Raw genomic sequence first — 10,954 nt, 5'->3', positions numbered from 1 at the left:
ACCCTTTCTCAATCCGTTTGTCCAGTAAAATAGCTACACCTATACTCTGGTGTCGGCGCCATTCCACCAGTGTTTACTCTTGCTCTCCCAGGGATTGCGTGACATTGTCACATAATCGCTGCGGTTGATCAGCGCTGGATTTACGCTCGCCTCTTTTGGGCGTATTTAATTTGGATGAAATGAGAGGTCAGCAGCAATTCTCGCTTCCTCCAGATGTCTGAAGGAGAGGAGACTGAAGCCAGCGCTGATCAGCCGCAGTGATCGCGTGACATAATGTCACGCAATCCCCGGGTGAGCCAGTGCCTGCTGTCGGCACGGGAGGTGAGTATAGTTTTCATTTTATGGGGTGGAAACGGGTTGTCCAATAAAAGGACAACCCCTTTAAGCAGGTTTCAAACATCCATGCTGCACAACCCAAGTTCTCCTAACCAGCTTTATATACAACGTGAATACAATCTAAGTGGATTTGAACACACGGCAGACTGACTGCAGGCATTTCAGTTTTATTAATCTGCATGGGGTTGTTTTGGCAGCAAGTACACAGATTTCTGCAGGCCTAGATGCCTGGACTAGTCAGAACATCCTGCTGTCGGCTAAATTCCACTAATGGCACATTCATGGCTGTAGACTGCAAAGAGTAAGATTTATAGTGAAAATCATCTACACCCTAGTTCACACTCCAGATTTTGTTTTAACTGCAGGTGAATGATGAGAGTTGGTTAAAAAAAAAAAAAATATTCTCATGCACCATGTGGTTTCTATAATAATCCATAGCTGGAGAATCAGCAGCATTATCTGCCCTATGCTGAGATTGCATGCTGTGAGAGGGGAGACGGTGCAAGGATCGATTTGAAAAAAAAAAAAAAAGTGCATATTAAAATGAACGAGAGGCTCGCACCACAGACAGGCGTAATGTACAGCCGCCTAGCACTGGTCGTACTCTGGAGCTGTTGGCACAGAACATTTCCATTTCTGTACTATGATTTACCAGTAATGAAATGACAAACTGACCACATCCAGCTGCCGTCGGGAAATACCGTACTGGTCCATGTACGAGACACTGCACACCCTCATTGCACAGAATGGAAATATTTGTTTTTAGTGTTTTTGGTCTGTGTGTCAATTTTTACAATGAGATATATACACTGCTCAAAAAAATAAAGGGAGCACTTAACAGAATATAACTCCAAGTGAATCAAACTTCTGTGAAATCAAACTGTCCACTTAGGAAGCAACACTGATTGACAATCAATTTCACATGCTGTTGTGCAAATGGAATAGACAATAGATGGAAATTATTGGCAATTATCAGGACACCCTCAATAAAGGAGTGGTTCCCAGGTGGAGACCGCAGACCACATCTCAGTACCAATGCTTTCTGGCTGATGTTTTGGTCACTTTTGAATGTTGGTTGTGCTTTCACACTTGTGGTAGCATGAGACGGACTCTACAACCCACAGAAGTTGCTCAGGTAGTGCAGCTCATCCAGGATGGCACATCAATGTGAGCTGTGGCAAGAAGGTTTGCTGTGTCTGTCAGTGTAGTGTCCAGAGGCTGGAGGTGCTACCAGGATATACACAACCAAAGCAACCACGATCAAAAAGCCAATATACATCATTAAAATTAATTTATTAAATATTCCATTTCATAAAATTTTTTTTTGTCATATACAGATAGTCGGTACAAAAAATGGTGCAAAACAACACACAGTGTGCAAAAAATTCCACCGTAATATGGGACACGCAGGACCCAGGTTGTACTGCCTAATAGTTATTAAATAATCATCCAAGTAGCATGGTGTTTGTACATAAGCCAATATAATCTGACTAATAAAGACGGTTCATATACTAGATCATCTCATTATTAGGAAAAACGTGTCCGCAAAATTAATGAACATGCTGCGGATTTTTGTGCGCCGCAGAAACGCTGCGGAAAAGTCAGCAGCATGTGCATTGACATTGCGGAATGCCATTGAGGACCATGGGGGGCGGATTACCAAGCGTTTTTGATGCGTTTCCACTGTGGAAATTCCGCAGCGGAAACGCATGAAAAACGCATCGTGGGCACGCAGCCTTATAGGCCATGCATGCTACTCTGGAAAATTCTGTAAATTGTTTCTTCAGAGAGGAAGAGGACTAGAACTCTAGCGCCACCTATTGGAAGCTGCAATCCCAAACTTATTGCTGCTTCCAATAGGTGGCGGTAGAGTTCTAATCCTCTTCCTCTCTGCAGAAACAATTTGCATATTTAAAGTCTCTTCTTCTGCAAACTCCAAATCCATAAAGCTCTTCTCTCCTTGTCATCTATCCTCACAGGCTGTTACACCAGCAGCTAAATATCGGTGCAGCTCCTGCTTTTCACCCTGGTGCTGCTGCCGCCTGCCAGCAAGGGCAACTTATGGAAAGGACCAACTGGTTGACACTGACAATACCACACAATGGGGCTGTAGACTGCAGCAGCACACCGTCACTGAGGTGCTTGAATTGATTGCTACATAGGTGTATTATTTTGCTACAAAGCAGCTTTTTCATGCAAAAAAAGTGTCCATTGCAATCAATTTTTAATTTTTTCAGTAAAATCTTGTCTCCATTTAATAATTTAAAAACTGCAGAGTGCTGACCTCTCTGGATTTAGAAAGTAAAACCCTGTGTCTCAATATTGGGTATTAATGGACATGAGAGGGCGAGTTAGAGACTTTTGTCTGCCCATATAAAAAAAAAATATGCGGGAAAACAATTTTTATTTCTTTCTTGCACTTGTTTTGCCAACACATGGAGAAAAAAAAAAACATATGTAGGCTTGTAAATGAAGGTGAGTGACATCACAACACGCAGCTGTGATGATGTCACTGAACCGCTGATACGGTCATTTGCCCAGGGGTCCATCGATGGGCCCAGTTATTTTCAGAGGCGGTTTTCGAGCCGTCGGAGCTACTGGGGTCTTAGAGCTCTAATACAATTGTGCAACATCGACAATTTTCACTGCCATTTGATATATGGAGCTGGACTGCGATACTGCAAATGTCAATTATTAGCAGTGGAAACCACCTTGGGGACGGGAATGTAGTAGGAGGCTGTCCAGCATAGGGCCTTCCTTCCACAGTCCATTACATAGAGCTTCTTGCTTTGTCTTTTATCTTAAAGGGGTTTTCCAGCTCGAAAAAAAAATAAATCTGGCAGTTGCTTATGGGCTAAAATAAGAACAGGGCACATACTCCCGTTGTAAGTCTCACTCCAGCAGTGCCGTGCTCTCTGTTTTTATCGTTAGGTTAATGTGGAGCTGCCACATCGTCACGTCACCGCTGCAACCAATCACTGACAGCAGTTGTGATGCCAGCATTGATGGCAGGTCATCGTTGCAGCAATGGAAGCCGAGCATAGACCTGTAAGGGCCCACAGGACCGACATAGCTGGAGGAGGAGCAGCTAAGTTAAAAGGGAGGACTATTCGACCACATCTGACACTAGGTGTAGAGGGCCATAACAACTAGGCTCCTGCTATAACTACCGGGATCTGAGATAACTCAGTCTGATCCCTGGATGTTTTAATGTCTTAGACGGCAGTATAAACAAGGGTGGGAGCGCTCACTATTACCCCAGTCATTACCTTGGCATGACCACTGAGCCCAGTGATTGGCTGCAGCAGTCACATGCTGTAGACGTGACGTCACCACTGCAACCATGTCACCAAAGCCAGGAGCGGAGAGGCATCCGGGGGGTAAGGAATGATTATTTTGGTGTTTTCAATAAGGTTAAGCCTTTGGGGTATTACATTTTGAAAATGGAAAACTTCTTTAACCCCCTTAAATACGGAGCCAATTATGTCCTTAATGACCGGGCCAAATTTTACCATTCTGACCACTGTCACTTTATGAGGTAATAACTCTGGAACGCTTCAACGGATACCACTGGTTCTGAGATTGTTTTTTCGTGACATATTGTACTTCGTGATAGTGGTAAAATTTCTCTGATATGATTTGCATTTACTTGTGAAAAAAACGGAAATTTGGCGAAATTTTTGAAAATATTGCAATTTTCAAACTTTGAATTTTCATGCCCTTAAATCACAGAGATATTTCACACAAAATAGTTAATAAATAACATTTCCAGAACAATTTTGGAACCAGATTTTTTTTGTTCGGAAGCTATAAGGGTTAAAAGTTGACCAGGGATTTCTCATTTTTCCAACAAAATTTACAAAACCATTTTTTTTTTTTTTAGGGACCACATCACATTTGAAGTGACTTTGAGGTGTCTATATGACAGAAAATACCCAAAAGTGACACCATTCTAAAAACTGCACCCCTCAAGGTGCTAAAAACCACATTCAAGAAGTTTATTAACCCTTCACTTGCTTCACAGGAACTGAAGCAACGTGGAAGGAAAAAATGAACATTTAACTTTTTTTCACAAAATGTTTACTTCAGACCCAATTTTTTTATTTTCACAAGAGTAACGAGAGAAAATAGACCACCATATTTGTTGTACAATTTCTCCTGAGCACACCGATACCCCATATGTGAGGGAAAACCACTGTTTGGGCGCACGGCAGGGTACGGAAGGGAAGGAGCGCCATTTGACTTTCTGAATGTAAAATTTGCTTGAATAATTAGCGGACGCCATGTTGTGCTTGGGGAGCCCCTGATGTGCCTAAACAGTGGAAACCCCCCTCCCCCACAAGTGACCCCATTTTGGAAACTAGACCCCTCAGGGAACTTATCTAGACGTGTGGTGAGCACCTTGAACCGCCAGGTGCTTCACAGAAGTTTATAACATAGAGCCGTGAAATTAAGAAATCAAATTTTTTTCCACAAAGATGTACTTTTAGTCCCAATTTTTTTTTATTTTCACAAGGGTAAGAGGGGAAAATGGACCCCAAAATTTGTTGTTCAATTGCTCCTGAGTATGGACATACCCCATGTGTAGGGGAAATCTATTGGTTGGGCGCATGGCAAGGCTTGGAAAGGAAGGAGTGACGTTTGGAACACAGACTTTGATGTAATGGTCTGTGGGTGTCATGTCACGTTTGGAGAGTCCCTGATGCGCCTAAACAGTGGAAAACCCTGACAAGTTAGTATAGTGAGCATTTTGAACCCACAGGTATTACACAGAATTTGATAACATTAGGTCGTCATACTGAAAATTTTCATTTTTTTCACGAAGATGTAGTTTAGCCCCAAATTTATAATTTTTGCAATTGATAATAGAAGAAAATGGATCCCATAATTTGTTATGCTATTTCTCCCAAACGCGATGATGCCCCATATGTCATCAGAAATTACTGTTAGGCCACACGTCAGGGCTGAGAAGGAAGGAGCACTATTTGGCTTTTGGAGCATAGATTTTGGTAGAATAGTTTGTGGGCAACATTTGCGGAGCCCCTAATGTGCCAGAACAGCAGAAAAACCCCAAAAGTGACCCCATTGTAGAAATTACAGACATCTCAATGAATTCATCTACTGCTGCAGTGACTTATTTTGAAACATCCACGCCAGGCTTTATTCTGGAGAATTCCAAATATGCCAGTTTAGTGCCCATACATTGTGCCCCCATAAAGTGTAGGGGCCCCATACATTTCTCCTGGTGACACACACCCTGTAAATTAAGTGCTCTCCTCGCTACAATAATGGCAAACGTGGCCGCATACTGCGGTTTAGGCACAGTGGGGCTAAGAAGGAGGGGGCATTTGGATTTGGGAGCGCTGAATTCATTGGATTTTATTTGAGGGGGCGGGAGCCATGTCGCCTTTCCAGAGTCTTTGTTCTACCAGTAACGTGGGACCCTCTATAGTCCCAGTGACAGATCTGAAAGGGGGCTGGTTTTGTGTGGGATAAATAAGGGGTTTTATTGGTACATAATTTTCAATTGCTTCCAGAATAAGACTGGATCGCCAGTCTACGCTGAGCTCTTACGTCAGAGTTTCCATGTAAATCCCCCAAAAAATAGGATTCAGACGAAACCCCCAACGGAACCACCCACCACAAAGAGGCAGATGGAGACACTTTGGAGTCCATTTGATGTCTGCTCCGGTGGTCTCCATCTTTTTAGGTGTGCACAGATCTGTGGTCGTCCACACTTGTGTGCTAAAAATAAGTCTAAAATGATGGGACACCGGAACAGAGACCAGTCCAAAGGGACTCCATCAGCCTCATAAGTGAGTGGCTCCATCTGGGTTTTTTGTCTGAATTGTGGTTTTGGTGAATTTACACGGAAACCCCAACGTAAGCGCTCAGCAGAGAGCGCAGGATAAACGTGGTCCGAGCCTTTTTCCGATTTTTTTAGGAGGCAGAATGAAGAAATAGACAGCAGTACCAGAATAGTTCTTATTTTTATTTTTTCACGGTTCACCGTGCGGTATAAGTGATAAGGCGGATTTATTCTTTGGGTCGGTGCGATTACAGCGATACCAGATTTATATGTTTTTTTTTATGTTTTGTTGCTATCACACAGTAAAAATGCTTTTTTTCAATAAAAAGTAGTTATTTTCGTTGCCATATTCTGAGAGCTGTAACTTTTTTATTTTTTAGTGGACAGCTGTATGAGGGATTTTTTTTTTGCAGGACGAGTAGCAGATTTTTTTGGTACCATTTTGGGGCACATAGTAATTTTTGATCTTTTTATTCAGATTTTTCTGACACAGAATGAACAAAAACCAGCAATCCAGTTATTTGTTTTTATTTTTCATGCGTCGTTCGCCGTGCGGTAAAAGTGATAAGACTGATTTGTTCGTCGGATCGGTACGATTACAGCGGTATCAGATTTATATGTATTTTTTTATGCTTTGCTATTTTTTCAGACTAAAAACAATATTTTACAAAAAAAGAACTTGATTTTGCATCGTCACATTCTGAGAGCTGTAACTTTTTTATTTTTTTGCCGAATGAGCCATATTATGGCTTGTTTTTTGTGGGACAGTTTTGCGTTTTTATTAATGTCATTTTTTTTTAAGTACGACTTTTTGATCGCTTTTTATTCACTTTTTTGTGAGTCAGTATGAAAAAGTGTCATTTTTGGCGTGTTTTTTATTTATTTTTTACGGCATTCGCCAAACGGACTAAATAAAGTGACAGTTTTATAGAGTGGGTCGTTCTGGAATCGGCGATACCAATTATGTGTACGTTTTTTCGTTTATTTTTGTTTTATCACAAATGCTGCGTTTTGAGCGGCGAAACGGATTTTAGTGATTTGTATGCACTTTTTTCTGTGTTTTTTTTTTTTTTTTTTTACAGATTTTATTACACTTTTTCATCAAGTCCCACTGTGGGACATGTATAATTTTTATTCTGATCACTCGTCTCATAAACTGCAGTGCATGAGACCTGTCAGTGAGTCACTGAACTCACTGACTCTGCCTGTGAGATCCAGCTTATGATCTCAGGGTACCATGGTAACCATCAGGACCCACGATTCTCATCGCGAGGGTCCAATGGTTACTAAGGGGGTCACAAGACCCCCTTGTCTGCACTTAAATACCGCTGTCACGATTGACAGCGGTATTTAAGGGGTCAATTGGCCCCGATCGGCATAGAGACCGGCCGGGGCCGATACTGCAGGGTGTCAGCTGTCACAGACAGCTAACACCCGTAAGAATCGCCACCGCCGGGCGGTGCTATACACTTATTCCGCAGTGCCGCTTTTTAACGCCGCTGTGGAATAAGTACCCTTAACGACTGCCGTAAAAATGCGCTACGACGGTCGTTAAGGGGTTAAAGGGGATGTCTGGTGAAAAGAGGTTCTCACCTATCCACAATGTAAATGACATATTAATCGGTAGAGGTCTGACCGCCGGGACCAAAACCAATCGGCAGAATTGGGAACTTTTATCCCTGTTAGTATGGAGCAGCAGTGCGCATGCTCCACCAAAGCTTCAATTGCCATGGGGTTTCGGGAAAAAGTCGAATGCTGCAACCCCAAAGGGAATGAACATGTGCACTGCCGCTGCATCCTAATGGGGAGAAAATCGCTATGGTCTAAAGGTCTTAATGATTTCCTTTCCGTAGGTCGCAGTTAGACGACCGTATAAATTGGAACGCAGAACACAGACTGGCTGGCGGCTCTACTGACCCAAGTGTGACAGCCGCATAGAAATACATGAAGTAATCCCGCTCTGCTCAGGAGAGCAGCCGGCCAGTTTGAGCACTGCATTCTGATCTTGTTCCGATTTATATGGCCATCCTGCACCCTTAGGATAGGTCATCAGTATCAGATTGGTGGTGTCTGACACAAATCAGCTGCTTTAAGCTCCGGTTGAACAGGAGCTGCTCCGCAGTTCTTGGCAGCGGCAGCTACACACTGAATGGAGTTGTGGAGCGCAGTGCCATTCAATGCTTATATCCAGCTTGCGGAGCAGTAAAGAGCTGATCAGTGGGGGTGCCCGCTGATCTATCCTACCCTACAGATAGGACATATTACATGGCCAGACAACCCCTTTAAAGGGGGGATTGTTTCATCTTGCTAAATATGAAAAATACAAAGTGCTTGTTAAAAAAAAAAATAATAATAACTTTGCAATATACCTCTTTATTAAAAATCCTCTCCGTTCTCAAGAACAGAGATTTTTAAAGTCTGTGAGCCTGCTTCGTCATTTGCATCTTTTTAAGCCACTTTTCTTTATTTTTCTTGTTTTGTTGTATTCTTTAAAATATCGCACGCGGTTCATGAGTTTTGTGCAAAATATAAATGCTTTTTATTTTTTGTCTTTAACCGGTTCTGCCACTGTTAGCACAAAAAGTTACACGTTCCACTAAAATGTGGCAAAAAAAAAAAACCTGCAACAAAATTTCAGGCGTACAAAAAATAAAACCACAGACCGGTGTATATTTGCATCATAAGTTACAATTGATGAATCAGATGGAAACCCCAACCACAATGCTGAACATAATATAAAACAGACTTTAAAAAAGATGCTAATTAAAAGGCACATATGAAAAACAAGCAAAAATCACACCATAAAAAAAAAAAGACAAAAATATAATTAGGACTTCTAGTTTCCTCCAACTTATCAGCAGTGGCTGGTTTCCAAGGCATGAGTGTGCGGTTTGTTTTAGAGCTCTGGAGCTTGGTAGATCTTCTCCATCCTGCAAAAGCCAAAGCTGCCTCTGGACCAGTGGCGTAACCAAGTAGTTGGTCTGAACTGTCAGACTATGTTCTCATGATCAGCTTTTGGTGCTTTTTTTGATGCTGCGTTTTGTTATGGTGAATGTTTACTTTGTATACTTTGCTTTGATTATTATTTAGACAATTAAATATACACATATCTTTTATAATATTAGCTTTATAAGTGTTATTCGTAAAAGCAAATAACATAAGGCGTATCTAATAAAGAGCTGTCTTTGTATTAAAGCCTTCCTTTATTTCTGAAAGTATAGTAAAACTAGATATAGCCAGTTTCTAAGGAATTTTGACATAATTTACGACTTTGTTATTCCCAACTTAAATATCTTCCTTTTTAGGTAATGAAATGTAAACCATTCCCACATCCTTATCTTTGTGGTTAGTAATAAAAACATGTGACTGGGCATCTGAGTGCAGACAAGCCTGGGACACAGACAGATTTGGTTGTGTTTCTCTTGTCTCCGATCGACTCCCTGATTTGATCAAAACTGGCAAACGTGTGAAACCGCTTGAGTTTCTCCTAAAACTTTCCATACAGGTTTCCATATCAGTGTTCTAGCAAAGTGGATGGGATTTATAGAAATCTCCTGCCCACTGTGCTTCTTTTTAACACTGCATAGTCTCGCTCGCGGTGCGTTTTTCAAATCTGCAACAAGTCAATTTCTCATGCGGGTACGCTGAGTTTTCTGTGCGGATTTTCCCCATAAAGTTACAATAGATGTGGAAAATCCGTAGCAAAAAAATGCACATGCATTTTTAGTGCGTTTTCCACAGCGGAAATGCAACAAAAGCGCATGTAACCCAGAGCTACGTATGTCAAAGCAAAACAACAGGAAGTATCAAAAACAAAGCAACTTTATTTAAAGAATAACACACCAGAAAGAAAAAAAAAACAGTCAAGAACACATGGCAAAAAGAACGCACAAAAAAAATGCATAGAAAAACGCAATGAAAAAAAAAAAAGTAACCTAATGTAAATAGTAGGTACAAAAATTCTGCCAATATTAAAAATGCACCAAAAGCTCATTGTGGGAACATAGCCTCAATCTTCAAGAGCGCCCCCAACAACCCTCAGCAAACCAGAAGCCAGGAGTCTGGGGAGCTGTGTGCTCCGAAGATAGAAGACCCCTTTAGGCTACGTTCCCATGATGAGCATTTGGGGAGTTTCTGATGTAGCAGATTTGGTTAGTCGCATGTTTTTCATTGTGTTTTTTTTTTTTTAACATGTGTTTTTGTCTCTTGTTGGTTCGTCATGTTTAAAGCTGTTTTTTTTTTGTTGTTTTTTAATACTTCCTGCTATTTGGCTTTGACAATTTAATACAATCATGTGCGGATTATGTGTGTTTGATGGGTTTCCACCACAGAAACGCATGGGCATTTTTTTTTTTTTTTACCTGCGGATTTTTCACATCTAACACCGTCTGTGAGAAAAATCTGCACATAAAACTCAGCGTATACACAGGAGAAATTGACACGTTGTGGATTCGAAACCCGCACCGCAGGTCAGCATAAAAAATAATAAAAAAAAAACAAAAAAAAAAAAACAAAACAGCATGAGATGTCTATAAATCCCATCCACTTTGCTAGGACTGTAAAACTCTGCATTTCACATGCAGCAAAAATACACAGCGTCAAAAACTCATCATCATGGGAGAGATCAGACAAGCACAATACACTGCAAAGTAGATACAGGGAATCCGAGTGCGACTATAAAAAAAAAAATCAAAGATAAAAAAAAATATATATCTTAAAAAAATTAGAACATCTTTTCGTTATTAAAAAAAAAAGAAAAAAATATATGAGAAATACAGTTGCTGTAGCCAATACTGTACTGACCCACTG

The 10,954-nt window shown here is 41.1% G+C and overlaps 1 long non-coding RNA gene across 4 annotated transcripts in view; it reads right to left on the bottom strand.

The window, feature by feature from the left end:
• Positions 1-10,954, bottom strand: part of LOC141154888 (uncharacterized) — a 43,441-nt gene that overhangs the window by 31,968 nt on the left and 519 nt on the right. The gene's annotated exons all lie outside the window — the stretch shown is intronic.

Source organism: Phyllobates terribilis, unplaced genomic scaffold (genome assembly GCF_046119375.1).
Source record: "Phyllobates terribilis strain yellow unplaced genomic scaffold, ASM4611937v1 Scaffold_7__3_contigs__length_470593459, whole genome shotgun sequence".
NCBI lineage: Eukaryota > Metazoa > Chordata > Amphibia > Anura > Dendrobatidae > Phyllobates > Phyllobates terribilis.
This window is presented reverse-complemented; position numbering and strand designations above follow the sequence as displayed.